This window comes from Sturnus vulgaris, chromosome 16 (genome assembly GCF_052056855.1).
Source record: "Sturnus vulgaris isolate bStuVul1 chromosome 16, bStuVul1.hap1, whole genome shotgun sequence".
Lineage (NCBI taxonomy): Eukaryota > Metazoa > Chordata > Aves > Passeriformes > Sturnidae > Sturnus > Sturnus vulgaris.
The window spans coordinates 5301255-5327878 of NC_142258.1; the positions used below are offsets into that span (position 1 = coordinate 5301255).

The following is a 26624-nucleotide window of genomic DNA, read 5'->3' on the forward strand; positions in this document are numbered from 1 at the left end:
AATCTTGCAAATACAACTTCCCAAGGCAGCCACCAAAATGAAAGGGCTTATGTACGTGTCTCACTTCCAGTGCCAAAACCACACACACAAATCCTCTCCCTCCATTTATGAGACCATCATCAAGCAGGCTGGGACACAGGGTCAGGAATGTCACACAGATGGGCAGGAGCAGACTCAGTTGCCATCCAGAAGCCTCCAGAAACCCTCCTCAGCCAGGACATCCCGATGCTGTTCTGTGTGTGCTAAGCCTTTCCCATGAGCCTGTCTAAATATAAACACACACACATGCATGCTGTTATTAAATCTATCCAAACATGTAAGCACGCTTCTCACAAAATCTCACAGAAGCTGGCACAAGCACTTACCTGCTTACACAATGACATAAATTGAGTCTGTATACACAAACACATACACTGATGCAGCTGGGGAAACACACTGTTAATATCCACATCGACAGACCACTGATGAGGTTATGGCCACACTGCCTCTCCCACACATCCTCATGAGCAAAACACTCCAGCCTGGGATGGATTCTGCTCTCCCTGAGCTCAGTGGGGCTGCTCTGGTTGGGAGTCCTTGGCATCCGTGTGGTTCAGACCCTGTTCTCTCTGTCTCTGCTGACTTGCATGGGATTAAATTGAGGTTCAATTGTCATTTAAGGATGTGACAAGCTCATATTCCCAGGCTGCCCAAAGCTGAATGAACCAGCACCAAAACTCCCTACAAAGACCCAGCAAAGCATCAGGCCTGGAGACTGTCTGGGGACAGGCATCAAGAGCTTTGCACATGTCACAAGCATGTCCCACCTTCACCCTTTGCCACTGGTGGGACAGCAGCCACCCTGCAAAACTGGTCCCGTGGAGGGCAGGCAAGGGGTGGCCTTCAACCCTGCATGGGCTCCCCACTGTGTGCATGGAACAGGATGTTTCCTCCATGGGAAGGACCTTGCTTTATCCAAATGTGCTCTGCTGCACGGGGTCAAGGCAATATTGCACTGCTCCTTGCTCTCTTCCATCACCAACTGCAAGAACAAACAGGGACATGGAGGAAACACCATTAAACTAAGGCATTAACCAGTTTGAGGTCATTTCTAGTTTGAGGGCTGCCAACAGCCAGAAATATGGGAGTGATGTCATACATAGACATCCAGTACCTCTCTCCACAGGCCCAAGCTTCTGCCCCCAGCTCACACCAGAGGCTGCAGGCAAGTGGACACATTTCATACAGCTCCAAAAGGGAGCACTGGCTACTGGCCTGACCACAGCTTGACCAGGGGAAGGTGACAGTAAGACCTTGCAAGAGCAAGAGGCCTGGGTCTAGAACAGTCTTTTTGGTGCCCTCTGCATTCTCTGTCCTCAAGCACCTCACAGCAATTCCCTTCTCTCCCTGCTGTGCGCCCTCTACATTTTCTTAGATCACATCCTCTCTTTGCTCTGCCTGTTATCTTTTGACAGTCCATTTTCTCCCTCCTTTAATGCATTTTTGTCTACCCTTCTGTTGTTTCAAAGTCACTGTTATTGGCACAAACCAGCACCTTCTGTCCCTCTCAGGTCTCTCCTCTCCTCTCTGTGCTTCTCCACTACCCACTTTCACTCAATTTGTGGTTAAACCCCTGTTTTTTTGCTGCTCAGGCACCTTGGTCATCTGCAGCTCTCCCACACCCTCACTCCAGAGCACCTCTCACCCACAGGCAGAGCAGGCAGACAACCTCAGCTGAATTTTGCCATGGCTTTGCCAGCAGTCGGGGATTTGGCTGCCATCCACCCTCGAGAGGAGGTCCATAATTTCACACAGCAGGCTTGAACACGCCATCAAAGCTCAAGTACAAAACCAAACATTGGACAGACAGATGTTGAGCCAAGACCTTCTGCTTCTCACCCAGTGCCCTGATTATTATATGATGTCTACAGGCCTCTGTAAACTATTCTTGTCTGATACCAGGAGCTCTCCTGCCTTCAATGCAATGTGTTTGCAGCTCTCTCATCCCCACAAAGGTGATGTTCTCCCCACAATGTACTCCCACCAAGTGTGAAATGGCTGGTGCATGAGAGGGTGTCCTGGATTTTGATCCACTCATTGCCCAGGAGAAGCCTCCAAATGGAAAAAGAGGGAGATATGCCTGGGCAATAGAAGCTTTGACTACACCCAAATAACTCATGAGCCCTTTGGGAACCTTCAGAGATGTGAGGAAACCCTCTGGGACACCTCCACCACTTTAAACTCACTGGTCTGAGTGAACTTCCCCCATGGATCCTGAGGCACCCTCTGTCCAGAGGTTGGGGTGTCACCACCCCAGTTACAAGCTCAGGGCATAAAGAAACTCCCTCTGCATAAAGGGAGAAGCTCCTTAATGGGTAGCCCTGCATTTACAGTAATCAAGAATGATTCAATTGACAGGTTTGTGTGGTGTTTGTTAATTTACTTGAGATTCATTCCTGGGAACAGCTGGCTGTATCCCAGCAGGACTGTGACTCGCACTAGCCCACCTGCTGCTAGACAGACGGGCTTTGGGTACAGTTGTAGTTAAAGTTTAGCAGGCAGATATTTCTGGCCATTAAAAATGGAGAAGTTCTTCAAAGATTCACATGCAGAAGAGGTTTTGGAGGCAAAGACATTGGCTCTGGGCTTTGCTAAATGGCTTCTCTTGGTTTCCAGAGCGGTCAAGTTGCCAAGCAATTGTTTTGTCATTTGAGCATTACCAGTTGAATTACCATGATCATGGTACAGAAAGAAGAACTCATGAAAAAAATCACTTAATATTCAATTACGGGGTCTGTTCTGGAAGCTTTATGTAAGGAATTTGACTCAGGGCATTAGACACCCAGCTCCTCCAGAAAATCGGAGGAATGGGCACCTACCTCTCTGCTTTGGAAACCTCTGACCAATCCATTTATATAACATTAATATTTGTCTTCCTTAAATTGACTGTATTCTTTTAAGAGATAATTACATTTTCTTTCTAGTGCCCATGTGGACACGAATCTTAAAGTGTATGATAAAAAGGTGTATTAAAAAAATACAGAACTACTCCTCAGAAGAATCTTTTAATAAATCGTAACTATGTTTCAAAAAAATATATTCCTCGTGTACAAATACAGATCTCCCCCAAAAATTCCAGCAGGAGATGAGATGCTCAGAAAGAAGCACTTGGCCCCACAGACCCACGGGGCTGCTGGACCCTGTACCACAGCCCTCTTGGGAGTTTAGGGGGTCAGAATCGGGGCTGTCTTCCCCTGTGAGCCCCCCTGGTTGCAATGTGGATTATTTACAGCCCAGCCAGCCCCTCCATGACCACAGGGTACCTGCCACCAGTGATGGAGAAGTGCTGCATCCCACCACTGTCAACAGTGCTGGTCCCAGTCCAGAACAAGGGTCAAGCATCACCAAGCCAGAGCAAAATGCCCACAGTGCTTGGGGCAATCCCCACTGCTGGGCTTTCCTGTCACTAAACTATTGATTAGTTATTGATGAAAACATCTATTAATCTTTATAAACTATTTATAAGTGGAACTTTAACATAAAGTGTGACCTGTACAATATTGAAATAGAAATTGTACTTAATATGGATTTTAAGTAAATTAGATACATAAGTGAAACCCCACATTATATCCCTTTTGTTTGTTGTGTGTCAGGTGTGGAGCATTCCACTCAGTTAAATACTTTGTGCTTTCCTTCAAGTCTCCACACTTTGATAAAAATAAGTAACAGCTTGAATTAAGCATCTGCCCTGACCCCTGCTACACACCTGTATTGGAAGGACTGGTTGGCTCCATCCTTCAGCAGCATTTCCCAGGCTCACACCAAGCCCAGGGCTGGTGAGGCAGCTGCTGGAGGAGGTGATGGCAGCACTGGCTGTGGTTGTGAGCTCAAACCACCAGCACTGGCTGGCTAAAAATCAAACAAGGAGCTCACAACTGTGAGATCTCCTCCGACTCCATTTGTTACATGGCACATCCAGAGGGGGTAACCAGCTTGCAATATATTAAACAATTAATCATTTCGATTGTGATGCTCTTAATGCTGCAGGCATTTCCTACTAAATGTGTGGCACAGGTGCAGGGATCCTGCAGAGGGATCCTGCCTGCAAACTTTGGGAAACAAGGGCAGAACAGACAGCCAGGCTGGAAGAGGTGTATCCTCCAGGCTCACAAGGCTTTCCTGATGACCCCACTTCTCCGTGCCCTGCATGTTTCCACATGTGTTGACCGATAACCCCAAAAAGCAGCACTGTGACTGGCATAGCTCAGAGGGAGCAGCAGAGTTGAACGTGCTGCTGAACACAGTCTGGGCTGGGCTGAGCCTGGCCTGGCTCATTTGTGCTAATGATGCTGTTCACCTCCAGCCTCTCCTCTGCCAGGGTTTGCAGCGAGTACCTCTCTGCACCTATTTCATCAGCAGCTTTTGAAGCTCTTGACATCACTTACTTCATGGCATTTGCATCCTTGTTTCCAGCTGGGGGATCAGGTGACATGGCAGAGGAGATATTGCTGTTGCATATAGTTGTAACTAAAGGGTTTTCAATATTTACATTACTGCTGTTCCTGTCCATTGTAGATTACAGCTGTCCTTTGAGAAATAGGCTCAGGGAGGGAAGGACATGGCCTGCTGCAATGGGCTGGGGCTCTGCAGCCTGTCCTCTCCAGGTAATGCTGCAGCAGCTGAGCAGGGAAAAGGTGTCTGGGTGGGACTGGTTGCACAACCCGAGGCAAATTGCAGCGCTCCAATTTTGGTACCTCAGTTTTCTCACATAAGGAGGAGGATTTTGGGCAGTGCTGGGAAGGCCAAGTGTAGTTATGAGGATTAAGAGGGGGTTTGGGGGATGGAAGAAGATTTTATGCCAAGTCAGCTTCCCTCTGTAACCTTGTGCTTCAGAAACACCCTGGGCTGCTGGTTGTTTCCAGCACAAATGGCAGAAGAGGCTCTTATACCTCTGGTCCTACCATGGCTTGTAACAGATTTACTGGACCACGTTAATTTCTGAGGGGACCTACAGGGATAATACCCTCACCCAGGAAATGGTTGTACTAAGAGAATAACGAAACCACAGGAGGAGCTGAGGCACTTTAAACTGTCCAAGGCATAGGGATATGCCCCACATACTGCTTTCCTATTAATAATGCATCAGGAGCTCCAGCTCCACCAGCAAAGTGTCCAGCACACATTCAGGCTCCTGGACACCTCGCCTCAGCAGTGTCCAACAGGATTCTGCTCCTGTGCATCCACAGAAATAATTGGAGAAATCCTTCTTTGCCACAGAGATGCTCCAGATCTGCACTCTGCAGACCTAGGAGCAGGATTTGGCCCTGTGATTTCAGCTGATGTCTCATGAGCTGTGGGCTGAATAGGAACTGTAATTGGTGCAATTCTACATCTTCAAGGCTATTAGATCCTTGTAGCTCCCCATCATGCTGTGTTTGGAGTAAATAGAGAGTGTTTAGCCAAGCTGAGAGATCCTCTAATGGAACAGACAGTTCCTCTCTTCATCTGCTTGTCCCCACAGCTTTGTTATTTAAAGTCAGGTTAAAAAAATAATAAATAAATAAATAAAAAAAATCAGTAGACAGGTTTGGTTTGGAAGCCGGAGGACAGGAAAAGTTAGAGATATTTATTTGACAGGGTCAAGGTTGCTGCTTTTCTTTTCTCTTTCCCCAGGTCCCATAGGTGTTAGACTGAGAGACATTTAATCGAGGGAGTAGCGGTTTCATATCTATAACAAAAATCAAATAATGCAAGATGATTTACTCCCCCTAGCAACCAGGGAGCTTACCCTTAGCAACCAGCCTAGCCTCAGGCAGCGGTGTAATCAGCTTGAAAATATTTCAATTATTGTGTTGATTTTAGTGGATTTGAGAAGCGCTGTGCGGAGAGACCAGGCACATTCTGCCCACGACCTGGAGAGGAAGATATTGATTTAAACAGGTGTCAGAAAGGAAAAGTGGAGTAAATTTAAATGCAATAGGAGAACAGCACATTGAGTGTGGTTCAGTGTGGGGGTGACATTTTGCTCATCGCCTTGAATGAAAGTGACTCAACTGAACTAGAAATTTCACCTTGAAAATCATCTCCCATCGACACAATCAAGAGAAAGCCGTTCGCCATCTCTTTTCCCTGTTCGGGGGAAGAAGCGGGGGGGAACTGGCACCTGGGTTTCCAAGGCAGCTTTGGAGGAAGTAACTACCAGAGAAATATGGGATTAGTGTGTCCCACTCGAGAAATTAGCCGAGTGGTGCTGTGGGAGAAGCAGAGGAGATGGGAAGGAGAGTCTGCGAAGGGTGGGATGCAGAATTCAGGACTAAGCCGCAAGAAGTGATGCCATCCTCAGACTCCAGGCTGCTACTCCTGAAGTGAGGAATTCGATACCAGCACCAGACTGAGTTGCTGCTGGTGGAGTCAGCAGGAGCAATGGTCCAGCCAGTCTCAGACCTCAGACTGTGTTTCTCCTTGAGTGGCATGGGTCAAACCCTGCTCTCAGAAGCATCACCACTACCCCACAAAGCAGCACATTGGGGTGTCTCTGGCCACATTCAGCCTCCACAGTGTAGTTTGTCCAGGTTTAGCTGCCTATTCTGGCATGAAAGAGGCAACCAAATCCTGGTCTTTAGGAAATTGTCCCATTCCCTTCCACCCTTGCTGCCTGTCCCCCCACATACATCAGATGCTCCCAGCAGAGCCCCAGCTTGGCCCCAGGATGCTCCCTCACCTGCTGCTCCCACGTTTTGTACTCATCAGGCAGCTGCAGGAACAGCCTGTGTGCAGTTCAGCAGAAACCAGTGACATCTTTGTACACACAGCACTGACGAGCTGTTTTTTGATGCAGCAGGAGTCTGTAGACAGTGTACTGATAATAGGGTTTCACCTGTTCCCAGTGAAGTGACAACTGACATGCCATGTTCTGATGAGCCTCTTTCCAGTAGGGTGACACCGTGCACAGAGTGCATTATAACCCTGGTTCTCCAGGCTGCCACAGCCTGTGCTCAACACCAGCAATACCTGGAGCTGCAGCAGAGCTGAAACTTCATCCAATTCACAAGGAAGCCGTGATCCATGTGCCTCTCTCTGACAGTTTGTGTGCAGGGCACTTCTCGCCTGTTGCCGTGTGATGAGTGAGAGCCGTGCAGTGCAGGGATGCCCAGAGTGGGGATCGATCCCTGGCGCAGCTGAGCACAGATTTGTGCCTTGCCTGGACACTGCTGCTGCTTCCTGAGCTCTTCCTGCTCAGAGCCATCCTTCCCATCAGCGAGAGAGACAGCTAGACAGGAGCAAGGGCTCTGCAGAGACAGTGGGGGCCAGGAGTGGCTCCTTCTCACCAGAGCTTTTGGGGTGCCTGGCAGGCTGGTGCTGCCTTGGTTTTCTTCCTGTCACCAGAAATTCCATCTGCACTTGTCAAGTGACCAAGGCGAATCACTTTTGTTTGAGATGGTTCACACTTCTCTGGGTTCAATTTCAAAGTGGCATTTTTAGAGCTTATCACATGCCATTTATAAATGTATCAGTGCCTGCTCAAAAGCTCAGTGGAAAGAGGAATGCTGTATCCCTCCTCCGTTTGACAAGAACACAAGCCCTGCACAATCTTCAGACAGCAAAGGGCACTGCCTTATCTCTGGCTAGTAAAGGGTGTATCTTCACATTGCTACAATCACCCTCATGGTGTAAGAAGAGCAAAAATCAGCCTTTCTCCTGGATTTTGAACCATTTTGAGGCTCTTCTCTTTGCCATAAACCAAACTGATTTCTGGATCATAGCTGTTAGAACAGACATCTCCAGCAAAAATGGGCTTTGAACCACAATTGTGGCAATCCCAGTCCATACTCATGCACCCAATTTTTCCCTTACAGTAGATACAAGGTGGGTTATTCAACTGCCACAGGGGAAAGGGCCGTGCATTTATCTCAGGGAAAGAACCCTGCCACAGGCAGTTGCTGCCAAGCAGCCACCGTGTTACAATTCTCAGCTTTAGCTTTTCCTCACTGTAAATTCCCATCAAATCCTAAAATGCCATCTTCCTTTGGCTTATTTAGGGACTCAAAATGACCAGAGGACTGCTGAGATAATATCCACCGCACCAGAAAATGTAGCAAAGCCAAGGAGGAGACAACAGTGATGTGCCTGGGGAGATGCTGTATCGATACCCAGCCAAACACCCCCACACCACCAGGACCAGCTGGGTAAGAGCACACATTTTAACCTCATTGACTCACCCCAGGCAAGCAGGATCCTTCCCTCACCTCTCCCAGCAGCGCCAGCAGAGCCTGTTTGATGTGCTGACCTGCCCTCCACAAGCATCTTACACTCTCTATCTTTGTTGGATTGGGAGGGAAAGAAAAAAATTCAGATTATTTTTAAGCCCATTTGCTGCCTTGCCCTGAAATGTGCAGTCTCTTCCCTGGAACGTACCTTCAGTGTAATCCTCTCTTTAGCAGGGTCTGTAGTCGCTCATTCACGCGTTCCTCTGCCTTCCTTCATTATAACCTGTTGCTCGTCAGAAACCCTAGCAGCTTAAACTGGACTGCTTCTTTGCTTGATAACAGTAATCAGGGCTTTAGCAGGCAGCTTTGCAGAATCAGCCTGCCCCGCACCCCTCCCACTCCCAATTTTCTGATGGATAGGTGATCACTCAGGGAAAAAAAGTACATGTTCACCTGGAGAGCAGAACAATTTGCATTTTGGGGGTGGTTACTGAAAAATGAGGTATTTAGGCACTGCCACATGAGATTTCCAAGGGAATTCCTGACTTAAATTTCCAGCAACATTGCCCTGGCATTTTGCCTTGTTAGGATCTGCAGAGTTATTAAAAGTCAATGACCAAATCAGGGTAAATAAATACATGGGGGCATCTCCTGCCATTGATTTTTGGGCAGGATACCCCTCTGAAATCAATGGAGAGCTTTGCTTAAAAACCAGTGGCATAGTAAGAGCCACATTTCTTAAACAGAAAGAAGCACAAATCCAATATGAGTTTATCTACCTGCTCTGTCTCCAAAACCTCACATTTTTGTCTTCTCAATCCCATTTTCCTGCCGTACAATCCAAGTAATTCCCACTGACTTCTCATCAAAAATGAAGTCTTATTTTCTATGGCTGTTCTTTAAAGGGAATTAGGCAGTTGCTGTTATTGTGTATTTGGAGATACAGATCCAGAGGTTGAGGTTATTCTGCCTTTTACCTTTGCACTGCTGAGTTGGGCACTCTGCATAAGTGACAGGTCAATTCATTCACTTTTGAAACTTTTTTTCCTCTAATATTAAAGGCTTCAGTTTAGTAATGATGGTATCCAGCCAGTCGGAGTTTGTAATTGAAATCAGAAACTGAAACAGGAAATGCATCATCCAGCTAAACTGTATTTACAACATAATGCCAACACTTTAAACTGCAATGGCCATCCTAAATCACAAAGCCTTCCTCAACTACCCAGCAGCTTAGGGATCAGGCACTGCTCTAACTCTGGACCCCATCCAAGGCCTCTGGAAGGCAGCTGGTGCCTTTTTTGTCCTGGCAGGTGCCCGAGAGTCACTCTAAGGCTCTTCCCTGTGCTACCTCAGCACACAGCACTTCCTTTCTCTGGCCAGTTTCCTTAAGCTGCCATGGGCAATGACAGCTTCCCTCATGTCTGAATTACTGCTTGCATTTTTGGCTTGAAAAACAGCATAATAATCCCTTTTATGTTTTGGGGTTTTTTTCCAAACTTCCCAATCAAGCATAAAGCTGGAGACCCATTTCTCAGTCCTGCAGCATCTCTGCTTCAGAGGCTGCCAGCTCCTGTACCCCCATTGCAAACACTGCTGCAGATCTGCTTTGCTACAGAAGCTTTTTAGGTGGGAGCAGATCTTTGAGCATGACACCAAGATTTAGACATACAAAATTCAGGAGAGGTGACATTCATCCTCCTCACAGGTGCTGGCGCCCGTGTCTGCTGCAGTGCTGTGCGAGGCAGCTGGGCAGGGTAAAACCAGACAGGTCAGCACAGCCACCAGCTACAACAATTTTGTTTGGCACAGGGAAGAGGTCTTTATTCCCTCAGATGGTTTGCAGCATTTTCAGACAGGCTGAGGCTCATCTGAGATGCAGAGGGTTCATTCTCCACCTGAACTCCTGATCATGATCCCGGGCTATACCTGGAGGGGGAACCCACCAAGGAGCTGAGATACCAACCTGGTGCATCCATCCTGCTGGAGCTCTCCTGCCACATCTTCCCAGCCTAAGTCTCTGTGCCAGGGACACCCAGCTAGCTCAGGTGTGCTCACTTGCATTAGACATCTATTTCCTTTCCTGGGAATAAATTTTGTGGCAGCTGCCGAGCAGGATCCACTTAAACTTGGTGCTAAAGGCAATCTGCAGCATCCGCTTCTCTCCTGGAACAGATCTGTACGTGGGGCAGAGAGGAACAGCAGGAACTTCCATCTCAAACGTGCAGAAAGCACAAAAGCAGCATCATTCCCTGTGCTACCGCCCTCCTCCAAGAGAAGACAGCGGTCTTCAGGGGAAGGGAAACACAGAAACCACAAGCTGGAGCCTCGGGCACGGCCAAAGGAAGCTGGTGGAAATATTCCAGCTAGGAAATAGACCGAGCCAAGCCACAAAATGCTTCGCTCAGACACGTTCCCTGACAACACTGGGGGCCCCCTGCTCTATATCCCACACTGCCAGACTTGTCACATATAAAATCAAGGCAAGTGACCACAAGCATAAAAAAGAGTTATGCTCTGCCACAGTGCATTTGAGCACTCCAATAGCCCAGCACCACAAGGAGAAACAGGGTTTGTCCCCATTTCCTTCAGGAAGAGGTTTCATCCAGCAAAAATCCCACATTACAGCCATGGCAGAAGTGGCCACCAGACAGTGAAAGGAGCCCAGGGGACCTGTCAAGATGGAAGATCTTCAGGAGAGCTCTTTGTTCACCACTTGAGAGCCTTGCCCAGGATGTCTGGCTCATCTTGCTTTCCAGCTGTGGGTATTGTGTTTCCAATTTTTGAAGGGTTTGGGTGCTGGGCAACCCCATCCACATTTGCTCTGGACTCTATAATTGCACTCTTATCCACTGCTTCTCTGTGGTTTTCTTCCTGACTTCCCACCAAGAGTAGAGGGATTCCGTGGGCTATGAGAGAAAGCTGGGCCAAATCCAGCTTCACCTTTGTGGTTTATGGATGGCAAGAGCATCTCTGTGGCATTTCCAACGGGCCTAAACCATCCTAGGGAAAATTTCACAACAATATCTGGAAAAAACTGGAAGGGTTCTGTACAGATTCAAACTCGGCCTGAAAAAAAAAAAGAACGCACCCAAAAAAACCCCCACAAACCCACCTCTGTTGGTTTTAAATTATAAATGTACCCACCAAGGACCTTTCTGCAGTTCTGTGTTTACAATATATGTCCCTCTTCACTCTGTAGCTGTAGCAAAGCATGAGAGGCAGGCTTGAACACAGTGATGACCTTACAAAATCCAAGATGAGAACAGTTTCGCAGTTATGTGTCACCAACAGACCTTTCCAAATAACTGATATATCTCAGACCACTCGTGTACACACCTGAAGCTGCTCAGAAATAAGCTCTGCTGCCTTTTTGCTACAGACACACCATCATCTCAGAACATAAAAATAAAACACCCAAAGCTCCAGAAACTCTTATTGCAAATAATCTCACTGCCAGAAGAAAGGCAGCGTGGGGTTTATCAGAAAACTGGGTTCATGTGTAGGACCTTTAACATCTTCAGATGAAAGCAATCACAAAGAACAGCAAGCTTTTGGTGTGAGAAGGAATTCACCTTCACCACAGCACCGCCCCAGAAGCCTGCCCAATGATGCAAAACTGAAAACACTCTGTTCACACAGTTTCCAGCTGCTTCTGCTGAGGTTTTCCTCGTTTCAGAAAGGAATTTGGGATCGTTCAATGAAAGAAAGAACCATGCCTGCTCCTTCAGGTCCTGTAGAAATTTAGCAAGGAAGAGAGAAACTTTTTTAACCTGAAGAATTTAGGAAATGAAGGCCAGTTCTGGCAGAGCTATGCCACGGGATCCAGGAAGCATCCACCTCCTGTGTGCTGGTATGAAGTTTAAAAAATAATCAGTCCTCACAGGTGGATCAAACCCAGACATTCTCCTGCAGCCATCAGGAAAATAACACTTTGTTTTCTTAGGAACCAGATGTTCCCCACACAGTAAACTCTCCAAATTTATGACAGCTATGTCAGACTCTACAGACCTGTAATGGTCTTTGGTCAGAGGGAACACAGAGCAAACAGAAAATATACAGGAGGAAGCAGAGGGAAAAAAGCTTCATTCCACATCCTCATCTGTGGAAATGTATTTGGAGTAAGCGTTGGAGGCTGCAGCTCGGAGAGGAGGCTGCACTGTCTCTCACTGAAAATGAGACTGAAATTATGTTCCACGTCAGCTGTCAAGTAATGGTTTTGAAACCTTAAACAGAGAATACATTTGCAGCTATTAGCATGGTATGGTCATGGTTTGTATTTGAAGGTGAAAACAGTTTGTAAGGAGAGAAAGAAAACATTAATTCTATTCATCTTGAAAGTTACTTTAACTTTTCAAAATGCTACGGTAAATTTTGGAAGTTTAAAATTAGTTTCAAGATGAATAGAATTAATGAGTGAATTAGAGCTGGTACAGAAATGCAATAAATAATATTCAAAACCTTTTAATAATCTTTGCAGTGATTAAAATGAATTGAATTTTTTTTCTTTTTGCTATAAAACTGGAGCTCTTTTAAGTATAAATTGTGATAATGACTCGAGAATTTCCAGCATCAGGTTTTTCCATTACATCTCAGCCTCCACAGTTGATCTAAGGCTTAAAGAATAACATTCAAGCCTCACTTTCTAATGATGAGGTGTTTGACACAGAAAGCAATCCTAATAGAGGAGGCTGCCTGCCCGGTGATTGCTGCCAAGTAGAGCTGACAGAGACAAAGAAACATTTTTCTACTGAGTCTCTTAACAAAACCTCCTCCTCAGACCTGGGACTGTGAGTGATGAGCAGGGATCCTGTTGTGAGAAGGACTTGGCAGATCAGACCTGTGTTTGTAAATCTGACAGCATTTGTTATAAGTCTCACTTTTACAAAAAAAAAAAATAGAGGAAAAGAAAAAATAGCACAAAAAATATAGGACAAGATTTTCAGTGATGCTGAGTGATGAAACACTAATACAATTAGCTCAGTTGTAACAGTTTGTGATACCTCAGGTCTGGTTCAACACGGGGAAATCCTCCTCAGAAACCAGGTTTGGAAAATTTAAAACTTCTTTGCTCAGAGCTCCTGCCAAGCCTTTAACCTCACAGCGTTTCTGAGCTTTTCTGGGATAGGTTTCCATCACTGCTGAGATGGCTGCTGGTGTCCTGTGAATGGTTCTTCAAAAGTCTTGCACCAACTTATGCCTGGACAATTTCCTGTAAATTCATTATTCTCAATTTTGGTGGAAATTTCATCTTGGCATCAAAAAGCACTGTAGCACTTTTTTTTTTTCCCTGTTTGTTCAGCCATTCTCCCTGTGTGCCTTGGGGAAAAGCTTTGCTCACAGACATTCCCACTGGGACAGCTGCAAACACAGCCCCCACCACAGCTGGCTGACACCCTCCAACACCCTTTCTCTGCCCCTCTTGATATCCTTTGCTCCTGCTATTCCAGGTGGCTCTGTAACCCTCATTTACCCCAATATCACTGTACTGCACATGGCCAGCTGGATTTTTCCTTGCTGTTGTCCCTCCGGCTCTTGTGCTGCAGGGAAGCAGAAGCCCCAGGCTGGCCACTGCTTGGGCTGAGCCCTGCTCCCCTCCTCAGATCATCCTTTCCCTGTGGCAGGAAGGTCAGGAGCCTGCTCCCTCCAAAGAGAGATCTGCTTTCTCTCTGGTTCCTCAGAGTGCAGCAGGAGAGTTTGACCTGCCTCCATCACCATCCCCCAAAACAGCAGCTTTCCCCTGAGGGTCACTGGTGGCATGGCCCCTCTCCCAGCCCTGCTGTCCTTGTGCTGCCTGGCAGGGACCACAACTCCTGGGCATCCACCACACTCTAATGAGCTTCTCTGTGGTGCTGAGATTCATTTTCAAGACCCATCACATGTCCATGGCTGGTTTCTCCTGCTCTCTCCAGCAGGATGCCACAGGCTCCTCCCCAAATCCTCCACTTTCTGCTTAATCAATCATTCTTCCATTATAGGAAAATACGATCCTCTCGCTTGGCTTCCAGCTCTGCTTCCCCTCTGCAGATGTGAGGGTGCAGCCTGAGCTGTGCTTTCTTTATTTCTTAGTTTTGCATGAGAGCCCGTAATCCACTCAGAAGTAGTTTGTAATAATTCTGCATGGGGGACGCCACCCATAATAAATTGTGCTGTATTAACTTCCAGGGTGCTGCCGTGCTGGCAGCAGGCAGGGGGAAGGACAGAGCCATCTTCCAGGTGTATTTATTTCCCCAGCCAGGACAGCTCGTAATCGCAGACAAACTGTTTGTCCTTGACTCCTGTCTCGGCAAAGGAAGACTGAACTTCCCGCAACACGATCCATATCCCATCAGATTTGATATATTTCATAACAGCCTTTTATTCTCCTGTCTTTGTTCATTTATTTATCAATCTGACACTTTGCTAGATACGTCGCTGTCTTTCTTTTTATTCACCTGTCATTATCTCCTGCTCACATGTTATAATACTCAACTTTTTTATGTATATTAAACATAAAAAGGCTTTTGGCCTGTGCCTTTTCACTGTGGATTTTCTCTGTTGCACTTAAATAGCAATAGAACGGATGCTTTGCAAATCCTTTCTGACTTTTAGTGATATAAATCGTTGCTGCTTGGAGCTTCCAGCCTGCCTTGAAGCACTGGAAGGCCCCTCTGCCACACGTGTCTGCACAGCCCAAGTCACACCTGTGCTGTTCCCCAGGCTTTTGGGACCAGGTCTGTGGAGAGGGAACTCAAGAGCAGAGCAGAAAAGCCCCATAAACACCCAGGCACCGTAAATAAACATTTACCAGCTTTCCATGATCTAATCCTCTGTGTTAACCTGCAGTAAATCCCAGGGGAGGGAGTCCAAGGGGTTTTCCCCACCACAAATCCCAGGAGTTCAGAGGCAGCAAAGGCTCTGCCGTGCCTGGTGTGGCTCACTGGGTCTCAGGTGCAGAGCTCAGCTTAATCCTTTAGAGGGAAAGTTGGCTCACAACTTAGAGCCAAATAAAATCATCCTCTGCTTTTCCTGGAGCATTTCACAAAAGCAGTTAGTTACTGCATCCTGGATTTTTACTACCATCAGAGAAACAACTAAAAATATTTAACTTGTTCATTAAAATATTTAACGTGGTTTTGACAGTTCACCAGCTGTTTAAAAGTAGCTGAAAAGGATGGCAAAGGCTGTTGCTGAGTTTAATAAATATGTGTGTGTGTAATGTTTGTTATCTGAGAAGTACATTTAGATGTCTGCTTAGGTTAGTATCACATATGCTAGAACACATGTTCCTTTTCTGGTACACATCTATAATTGTGCCCATTTATCTTATTGCAGTTTAAAGTACCAACAGGATAAATAAAGGCACTGTCTATTCTACTTTGAGAAAGAGAGAGACCAGGCTATTTAAGTCAGTGAGAAAATATAAAACGCTGCAGATAAAAACTTTGAAGGGTGGGGAAAATTACTTTTTAAAATAGCACAATCAAGGACATCTTTGCTGTGGAAAGATTTTAGTCAGAAAGAAGCAATTCAAAAGCTTCTACAAAATGGATGTAGGCAGAGAACAGTGGCAGAAGCAGGGAGGCATTCTGCCTGGGTCCTTTTATACAGTAATCTCTAGGCATTAATTTTCAATGTCTATTAAAACAAAACGCTCTTACAGATTTACTTTCCCATGGCATGGGATCCAAGCATGAGTAAGGGATGCTGGTGCTGCAGGTGAGGAAGGGGTGGAGGAAGCACAGGTAGGGCTGAAGCTGCAGCATGGCATTAACCACACAACCAACCCAGCAGGACAGATCTCTCAAGCCAGAGGACCAGTGACATCCACAAGTGACATGACAGCTGAGTGCACAGATCAGATCAGGGCTGGGGACCCACCTACACACAGCCTCACTCAGCATCAGGAAAAACCTACCAGAAATTGGCCTTTCTCCACATTTGTGTGGTCTTTGTCAAACACCAGGCAGGAGGATTTGCTGGACCAAGTCCATAAACATCCTGAAGACAAACAGAATGAGGATGAAGGTTTGGATCTTTCCAAATGTCCTTCAAGATATACCTACCCCAGACTGGGCTCTCACACCTGGTTCCTCTAACCACTCTCATGTTAGTCCAGATGTGGAAGCAAACAATGAGCTCCCACTAAAGCCAGAAATGTCTGTCCCAACCCTTGACACCCAGCCACGATGTGCAGAGTGAGGAAATAAAACAGCTCAGGATTCCAGCACTTTGTGGCTTGGATTTGTGAAAGCAATGATAAATTTAAAAGGATTTAGGGAAACTCTAATTGCAGGAATCAGTCTTGAGAGACAGAGCAGGACTCACAGACTTCTTTGATGTTCAATTCATAAAAGTCCTCAAATTACAGAAGGAGAATCACTTTGCAGCTTGGAACAAACTGACAGTCCAGAAATGCACTGAAAACTAGTCACTGAGCTCCAGTGAGCTGCAAAGACAAGCTGCCAGGGGCAAAATGAGCATGAAAACCAAGATCACCAGGCACACATAAAATGTGTTTTGAAGGAGAAGCTAAAGAGTTTGATCATATTTGTGAGTGGACACAAGAGCTCACCAGCCAGCCTGGTGATACTGGATTTTCCAGGGGTGATTTTTTTGTGTCTCTTGTTCTTGCAGATAAGGGTGATAGAGGGAGCCTTGGTGGGCAACTGAGGCGACTGAGATCTCCTTGTTCTGGTGTAAACTATTTGAAATTAAATAGAAATGACAGTGAAGGGGTTAAGGGTGCTGACTTGTCAACTTGAGGTGAATTGTGGTGGCTGTTTTTTAACATTGCACCTAACCACAATTTAGGAGAGCAAAAGGGATGAAATGGACAGTGACCATCTAATAGGTGGATCTACTTAAGAACTGTAATGTCACCTTAATCTTTTCTTTCCTAAACAGATTAAAAAAAAAAAGATCAAGTGCAACATGAAGGTTATTTTCACCACACACAGAGGCAGCATCAGTCAATTCAAGAGCCATTCTGGAGCACTCTTTGTGCTCTAAGAGCATCAAAACCATTTTATGTGGAATAAAACATGATCCTGCAGGAGCTTCTTGCAGCCTGAATTATGCACCAAACCCAGATGACAATTCAAATAGCACTGGGAAAAGTCATCCTAGAGTGGGGTTTGAATTCCTGGGTGTAGCAGGAGCTGGAAGCCAGAGGAATGCTTCTAAATCACTCATGTGTTATGGATCATCACAAACGCACCAGCATTGCTGGAAATCTTGCAAATGACAAGAGGCTCAAATGAGGACTCTATCCTGCAAAACAGAGAGTGGTGCCAGAACCACAGCTATTTAGATGCCTTGCCAGAACAAACCACCTTGTGAGAGCGAGCCCTTGGCTGCCAAGAGAAGAGCAGCTCCTGGAGGGGCAGGGATGGGGGAGAGGCGGCTGCGCCGAAAGCGCTGCTGGAGGCTTCGGCTCCTTCCAAAACCAACAGGCGATGCTAAAAAGAGAGACGGGCTTATCAAGCACATTATTTTTAGGAGAAGGAGAAAAGCTTCCAGTGCCTCCAGCTGCCTCCAAGGCTTTGGGGTGGTGCAGTGAGGCCAGGGTTTGCTCTGTGGGGCTGCAGGTGCCTGCTGGGGGAGCAGAGGGGAAGGAGGAGGGAGCAGGGGAGGAGAGAAGGGGAAGGAATTGTGCCATGTCCTTCTCCTATGCCAAAAAAATGAAAAGAAACCATAAACCCCCTGTTTTCAGAATATAAAAAGGTTGTGAAAATAGGACTCCAAGGGCTCTGCAAATGATTATGCTAATTAGATCCAGGGCTATTCAATAGCTCTGAAGTGATGCTCAGGAATTTTGAACTACAGTTTTTAGTGTGATTACAGATCATATTAAAATTCTATTAGTCTTCACCTAAGTTGCAAATAAGTAGGATGGAATAAGGGGTCCATACTTTCTTCAACCCAAATGCTTTTAATGTAGCAGATATGTTAGAGTAAAAATATCCCCCTTTTCTAAATTAAAAGAAGCTTTATTTATGTAATTACACAGAGTGAAGCTACAAACTGTGAAATTTTAAAAGATTATGGATTTTTCTACATGGGCCCAAGTTTTGAGTGTTGTTGTAAAACAGTATTTGTAATTGTTTTAGCCTTGCTGCACAATATAATTGAGACACTCAGTAGAGAAAACTTGATAGCAAAATCTCTTTTTGTTTCTGCCTAGCAAATGATAAATTGTTAATGACCACCTGTTACAATGTTAATGAAAGTGAGATCTGTATGTAAATAAAGAAAATTTAATAACTTAACAAGGTGGATTAAAATTCCCAACCTGCTTCTGGCTAATCTAATGCCAAACACCAAATAGTTGCTATCTAAGCAGGAAACTAGTTAATGTATTCACCTCCATGTACTTTTCAAACTATAATTAATATTTTAAAAATTTATAAAACCAAAATCATAGGTTTGATTGTAACAAACAAAATATCTGCCTTTAATCTACTACAAAAGGTTGGCACAAATCCCCTTAAACGATACTAAAATGTAAACCACAAGGCAGCACTGAGGAATTGATTATGTTTAACTTCTTTTGCATTTGTCCTAATCACATTCCTTATAATTGTATTTAAAATTACTCCAAAACAGTTGATTGGTAATTCTGTAGCACTGAAGAAATATGGAATGAGAACACTGTTTCCTTGGAAGAAAAAAAAAAAAAAAAAGTCTTGTTATAAATAACTTTCAAGGAATGTCCTCTGGACATTGGGTGAATATTAACACTTGACAAATGGACATTTGTTGGTTTAAACTAAAGTGGAAGTTATTGAAAGGGAAGAAGTGAAGCTCTTACCTCTTGGAGAAGAAACTCACTTTCAGGTGTTTTTTCTCTTCTCCAAACCTCAAATAGGGTTTTACAGCACTGCCTTTCTCCCCCTCCCTCCTGATTTCCACCCCAGTGCTTTGTAGGGCAGCTGTGGAGGGCTGGGGCTGCTGGTGGAGCCCCATTTAAACCCCAGCCCTCAGGCAGGGACTTCTGGAGCTCCTTGACCCAACCTCCTGCCCTCAGCAAGGTTAGCTTCAAACCTAGACCAGGTTTCTCAAAATCCCAAGGGTGGGGACTGCACAGCCTGCCTGGGATGCTGTGTCAGGGCTGCACCAGTCTCGTGGGGAAATGCTGGAGTCTGAGGGGTTTCTCCTCAAAACCAGAGGGAATTTCCCATTGCAAGTCACCCCCTGCCCTGCTACTGAGCACCTCAGTAGCTTCAGGAGGGAGATGGAGGGAGGAAGGTGCATCTTCCCCTTCCATTCCACCACAGCCACACACCCAGTTTGTCCATAAAACCAGTTGGTACCTGAGTCCTTCCTACCTCCTTACCACTTATATCCTCAGCTCCAGTGCTTTCTCCCTGTTTTAGAAAGGTGGCCTGGAATACAGAGAACAAGGGATTTTGCCAGCCCCCAGTGTAATCCCACAATCAACCCATGACACAAAAGCTGAACAGACATGGAGGAATGACATCTGCATCTGCCTGGGCTCTCCTCCACTGGACCTTCTCCTTCAGCTGCTCTGGATTTGGAGATCTAGACACAAACCTGGGTGCTGCAGGTCCGTGACCACTTGTGATGGGCCTGATCAGCATCATCCCACATCAAACACTGTACCCCTGTCCATAGGGAAGTAAGCCCCAGAGGAGATTCCACAAATAACTATTTCTACTAAAAAATAATTTTGGAGAATATACGTGCATGCTCTGTCCTTTAATTGGGAAGCACTTCACGGGTCTGCACTTAATCAAGATGGATACCTCATTAGGACATCTCCCAGGGAACCAGTTTAGCCTAACAACAGCAAATCGCAACACTGCTGCTTAATTGGGACAATTTTTGCAAAGTCTCCTCTTAATGGAGACATATTGGGCCCGTGCCAGGAGTTAAGTGGTGTTAAATGAAATAGGTGCAAAACTCCAAATTCCTGTCTTTTTATATAAAGATTGTCAGCTAAGAATGTAAACAAATAAAGGCTAAATATTTAAGAGTAGGAACTTAGAGTTTCCTAGTTTTTTGGTTGCATAGAGTACTGCAAAAAAATGTGAGCTCCTTGGGTCCATGCTTAACCCAACCTCTACTTCTAGCCTCGATGAACAGAAGTGTTTCTACTGCTGTGCTTGGACAGCACAAAGCACCTCTGGCTCCACATGCCTGGTGGAATATCCTGGGTTTGCTCACCATGAGCAAGATAAATGGTCACCCTCTACTTCAGCCTTCTGTAAAGGTGTCTGAAAGCCACAAGGGCAGGTCTATAGAGGAGCCAGTGCCTTAACCCTGAGGCCGTGGAAACAGCAGCCAAGGTTCCCAATGGAGCATCCCAGACATGCAGTCACATACATTTCTATGCCCTTGCCATTCTTTGTGCCCTGACTTTGGGTCTGAAATATAAAATTTCAGATTTCCACCTACATGACACAGAGAATCTAGAAAATTACACATCCATGCCCACAGTGGGGAACCTGCCCTCACTTCATGCAGTCAGGTCTCTCCCACTGACAAGGTGTTGCACAATTTGCCTTGAACAGAGCAGGAACATCCCACCATGGTGTGGTGGGAAGGCTGGACACTCTGGGCACCCCTGGTTTTGGCAAAAGTCACGACAGAGGGTTCAGTATCTGCTTACTTGCCTATGCTTTATTCCTGGGACCTACTCCCACGAGTGTCAGAGTCCTCCTTCCCTCAGGTTCCCTCCCTACACAGAGAGAGCTGAAGTCTTGTTCTCTTCCCCATTTTTCTTTGGAAGAGCAGCTGCTGGGGCAGCGTGGTGCTGTTCAGTACAGGGTTAGCTTCTGGGCAAGGCTGCTGATAAATAAAGTCATCAAACTAATGGCAGAATGGCAGGTACTTTCCCAAAATCACTCATGGCTGTAGCAGCCACCAGCATGCTGGGAACAGACACCCAGAGCATCTTCCAGAACATAAAAAAACCTCCCTTCAAAATACCTCTCCCACGACGTCTTAGATCCCCTTAGATATTTCTGAGTGTTAACATTAACTGATGAGCCAGCCTGAGAGGCATCAAAGCAGATTTTTTTCCTCCCTTTGTCATTAAGAGAAGCTGTCTTATAAGTAGCTGAGCAATTTGAAGGATATAAAAGGTGTGCAAAAATTGTCTCTTTAAGACATTGACTCAGTAACCTGTAAAAGATATTAGTTAAATACATTTCCTTGGGACTCCTACAGTCTTTGACTGAAAGTGCTTTGTACATAAACAAACAACAACGCTCCTTCCATCCATTAAAACCCACCAGGCACTTTAATACATCACAGCGTAACCATTTAGCTCAGTCATTTTTCATTGTTTGACCTCACTTTTAATTAGAGACTAAATTATTAATGCCATTTGATAGGAGACAAACTACTTGGGAGTGCTGCTGTTCTCTAGGCCAGCTCTCAGGAACTACACACTCGGATTTTGTACATTTCAAATAAAACATAAGTGGCCAGAAGAAAAACAATTTACATTTACAGCTCCTACAAACCCAGCATCCATCAAGAGTTTGGTGCTTAAAAAAAAATCTCATGTGGTGTTATCGGTAGACTTTTTAAAATCAGCAAGAAAATATAAAGTTCCCCCAGAGAGAAACTCCCTGGAGATTTTCCAAGAAGTTCACGAGCTCTGGAAAAGTAGTTGCCAGATCCTGTAATCAAAACGCCCAGGATTGTTTAAAGAAGTTAGCAGTGTATTTTTCCGTGCACAGCTTTGATGTAGAGCTTCCAAAGGAGGGAAGATGAGCCCACAGAAACAGGAAAGCTGGAGGTGATTTAAAGGCAGAGAGTGAGAGGGCATGGCTGCAGCTCAGACCTGGGGTCTGAGCCAGCTCACCTGACACCAACAGCCCCGAATTGTCCCCAGGTGGGCAGGTCAGGGTGTACCTTGCCCCTCTCCAGGGCATCTGATCCCTTGTAAGCACTGGCCTGGGTTCCCCACTCCTGGCAGTTCCTCTCTGTAAAAGCAGGTTCTCTGACTCCAGGGCAAACACCACATCCTGCTCACGGAGAGGAAGATCTGTGTGGGATCCTCCTTCAGGAAAATAAACACCAGGTTTGCAGTCATTGCCGTGAAGGAGATGACAAATCTGGGATCCTTGGGAGAGCTGTAGGGACCGGATTTGACCTCCCTTCCTAACAAAGAGCCTGAAGCCAGACCCTTTCCCTCCTATTAAAGCCAGCCCTGGGTGACCCCCTGTAAAATACTTGGCACTGTTGGGTTGGATAAAGAGCATCCGTCCCCACCTGCAGGTGTCTGTTGAGCTCACCCCAGGGGTGTTTCAGGAATTACTTCTTTTATTTTGGTTTTTTGGTGTTTCCCAGGACTGAATCATCTTCATCCCTCAGTGACACCCGGTGTACAAGGGCTGGGGACCCCAGAGCAGCCACCCAGCCCTACTCTGCCAGGACATCCACGTCTGCCCTTTTGAGGAGCCACCAGCACAGGGCTGCCTGGAGCTGGCGAGGGGGGTCACACACCACAGTAAGGTATTAGAAAAACCGTACCAGAACCTTTCAAAAACTGCAACTCTGGAATCTAGATAAGGAGCTGGGGACACATTGAGGGAACGATTTCTCCAGCAAGGTTCATCGTCAGCAAGATCCCTTGCTGTGTTAGACAACTGTTCAGCTGTTTCCTGCACGACTGTGGTATTATCAAACAAGGATGCAAGTTTGCTGTACTGCTGCTAACAGGCAAAGCCATCAGCCCTTCCCTCACCCAGCTCCCTTTGTCACCTCCAGGTGCTCTGACTCAAACCCAAACCCTTCCTGGCTCTGCCCTGCTGCAGGTGGGTGGCAGGAGCCCTGCACCCCTCATACACCCAGGGAGTGAGGCTCTCCTCAGCTGTCACACAGCCTTTGCTGCCTGAACCGAAGGCACAAAGTAACAATAATGTTCCTGCTAATTTGATGAAGCAGAAAATAGGATCTCCGCGTCGTTCTTTGAAAGCAGAGCAAGAAATCAGTTTTTCAGCTGGACTGGCCTCTCTGCAAAGGATGATGCCTGCCAAGCCCGTTTGTTTGGGTTCAGTTTTTCCCCAGCAGAATTTTGAAGAGTCTTGTGTCTTGTTGTTCCACTTAAGCCATGAGGTTTCAAGTTCTTTGCCATCCAAACTCAGGCTACAAAAAATCACTGAGTTAGATTTTAGCTTGAAATGCTCTTGCTGTTAAGTCAGAATATGGTTTTATTTCTTAGACATATGTCTTTTTTTGTTTTAGTAGGTTTCAAGCAGTTATTTTCACTTACTCCTAAGACACAGAAAAATTGCTGTTTCTTCTCCACCCTACCCTAAAAATGACATAATCTCCCCTGTATGCTTTCAGTGTAAAATAACCAAGTGCATATGAGGACTAATGGCCCTAAAGGAGCTGGCTAGATCTAGTCACTCAATAATCCATGCTTTCAAAAGGCCTGATTTCACAGTTACAGAGACACCCCTGAGCAGTTTTGCTGCTAGAGCGAGCACTCGTAGCATCTCCTCTCCTCTCGATATGCTTCAGCAGCTCCCTCTAATGTCAGTGGGGACCCCCGTGTACAGCTCCAAGAAAATGAGACAGCATCAGACCACATCCTGCCCTCAGATGCACATCCACAGCTTCCAGTGGAGGTAATGAGACCATCACGGCATCCCAAGGGACAGAAGCTGGTCGGGAGGATGAGGATGCTCCTGGGACCCAGCACGTCCATCTCACCCTGAGCTCCATCTGTGGACAGGGTGATGCAGCCATGCAAGATGCTGCTGCATGGGAGGGACCCCAGGGATGGAAGCCCCTTCCTCCTCACCGACTCTGGTCCTAATGCCAGGGGGGAGAGCTGTAGGACAGAGGCTCGGAGCATAAAGCATCCAGAGTCCTTGAACGAACCTCCCATTCACATTCATTTCTAATCTGCTGATGCCCTATGTCCAGTAGTCAGTATTTTAAATTGTTATTAAATGTCTTTGGGGGGATTATAATTTGTATGCCTGATTATACAACGGATATACCTATCTATCTCGTGGTATCACAAATAGCCATACCATAATGATGATTGAAATATATAATCCCCCCAAAGATGGTCAGAACAATTTAAACTTCCCTCTGCTTAATTAAGAGAGTTAGGGGATTAGGTACATGAATTAAATTGAGGGTAAGGTTTGGTTTATGTTTTTAAAACCCAGTGGAGTCACAGGGAACTGGTGAGGGAGAAGTTAGACTGCCTTGTCCATCCTTCTACTGTCTTGTCTCAGACAGACCTGCCTTTCTGTCTGCCTGCCTGACACAGAGTTTTCCTCCTTCTATGAGGGTAGGAGAACCCTTCTCCTCCATTTTTCAACCTTCCAACCTTCCAGTATCTTCACAGTGTCTCCTAGGGAAAACACCTCAGCTTGCAGCCTGATTCCATCACAGGTGACATCCCTGTGACCACAGAGTGCTCACGGTTTGCATTGCTGAGATATTCAGAGCTCTATCTGGCTGTATCTACCCGCTGTGTCCTGCTTCCTCCAGCCCCTCTTCCAAGCACAGAGTGACAAAAGTTCCATCACCTGTGGGTGACCGTGGGGAATGAGGTTTATCTGGGTGAGCTCCAAAGCCCCGTGCACAGAGGAGAAACACTTCAGAAGAGGCTTAAAAAAACCAAGCCCACCTCTCCCAAGTTTCCCTTCCTTCAGGAGATCTCGGACTTGCCAATACTCTGCCAAGCAGAGGTGATCTGTTTGTCTTCTTCGTGCTGACAATAAATCCAATCACACCTTGGATGGGTAAATAGAATCAATTGAGTCCCTGCAGCACCGTCCTCCCCTCGGCTCGGCACCAGCCCCCCTCTCCCTCATCAGCCATGCTAACAGGGAAAACCGGGCGGATTTCACTCCCCGCATTTACCTGCTGATTACAGAGCCATCTTTGTCATTAGGGGTAAATTAATCAAGAGAGGTGAATGTTTTCGACAAGCTGCACTGTTTACTTCAAAAAAGCAGAAACAAAATTAGTGCGATGCAGGGAGAGCCAGACACTTGCTGGGCAGAGCAAAGGAGCCCAATCCGTCGGGAAGCAAAATCACTGACTTGTTATTGCTGACTCCGAGCACAGCTTGGGGACAGGGATCCCTCAGCAGGCACAGAGCTCCGTGGGGTGCCAGAGAAGGACTCCCTGCACTCCTTCCCCCTGGTCCCTGCTGCCAAAACCCGCCGCCAAGGAAAAACAGGGCTGTCCTGCACCACATGCACAAGTACCAGGGCAGCTTTGCCACCCTGATGCTCACCTCTCTCCACTGACAGATGTCAAGCTGGGATGTTCCCAGTTCCTTCGCACACTTTAGTCACCCCTAGGAAGGGTCCTTCACTCCAGTCCTAGCCAAACCTTTTAGTCTGGGGAAAAAGGCCCAGAGACTTTTGCAGCCATCCATAACTCTCTCGGTGGGTCTGACCAGATGCAACTGAACCATTGTCTAGTTAAGAGGAAAAGATCAACCCGGATTTAAGAGGCAGTAAGGCCTCCATAACTCTTCCTTGAAGCACAGCCTGGCTGGATTTATGCTCTGCAGCGTGACAGCAGGAAACAGATATAACTCGTAGTGATGGTGCTGCTCCCTCTGAGAGGGAGGCTCTCACCCCAGCCCTTCATAGGAAAGTTTTGGGGCCACACCTGAGCTTCGGGCAGGGTGTCCCAAGGTGTTGCATGTGGCTCCTCGTTCAGATCTGCAGGGCTTGTAGCAGGGAAGATATTTTTTTTCCCCCCTTTCTTCTTCTTTTTCTTTTTGTCTTTGAAATCTTGTCAGTATATCAACACACTTGATAAGGGCAGTGTTGTAGTTACACTTCTTTAATTAAGTGAATAATTAAAAAGAAGTTGATCATCAATTAGTTAATTAAATAATTAATCCATTTTACTTTCATACCCCTTTTTTGTTAATCACTGTGGCTTCGGTAATGAGCCTCCTATGGGTTGCTAGGCAACCGCCTCCTCGTTTAAACAATCAGCAGCTGCCGCCCGTCAGCGCGTGTGGAGGGATGCGCGGGGCCGGGGGGCGCGGCCCTTCTGGGGCCGCAGGTTCGAGCCCCGCCTCTGCCGCGACCCCCACCCCAGCTTCATCCTCGGGGACCGGCGGGGAAAGCAGGAATTCGCCCAAAAACCAACGTCCGTACGCTCCGCCGGGGCCCAGGCCGCAAGGACGGAGGGAGGCGGGGGATGCGGTGCCGCTCCCGACGGGAGCAGGCAGCGCTGGCACGGCTTCCCTCGTCCGCACCCGGTGCCTTCCTGGGGGGTACAGCCACCCCTCGCCCCTCAGCGACCCCCCCGTGCCTCAGTTTCTCCGGGAAAGCGATGCCCCTATGGTCCTTTCGCAGGTGGTCCCTGCCCCTGGGGGTGAACGCAGGGAGCCAGTGCTCTCCTGCTGCAGGCGAGAGCTCCCCTTCCCTCTGCTCTCCCTCCTTATTCTCCTGAGTTCCTTTCTTTATTATTTTTAATTTTTTTCATTTT

General features: G+C 46.6%; 1 long non-coding RNA gene across 1 annotated transcript; it reads right to left on the minus strand.

Moving 5' to 3' along the window:
* Window positions 1-5450: 5450 nt before the first annotated feature.
* Window positions 5451-8823, minus strand: LOC148221890 (uncharacterized). Its single transcript, XR_015807144.1, has 3 exons — window positions 8395-8823; window positions 8199-8293; window positions 5451-5891 (listed from the first exon to the last, which is right to left on the minus strand). It is a non-coding gene; the product is annotated as an uncharacterized LOC148221890 (long non-coding RNA).
* Between the last annotated feature and the right edge of the window lie 17801 nt (window positions 8824-26624).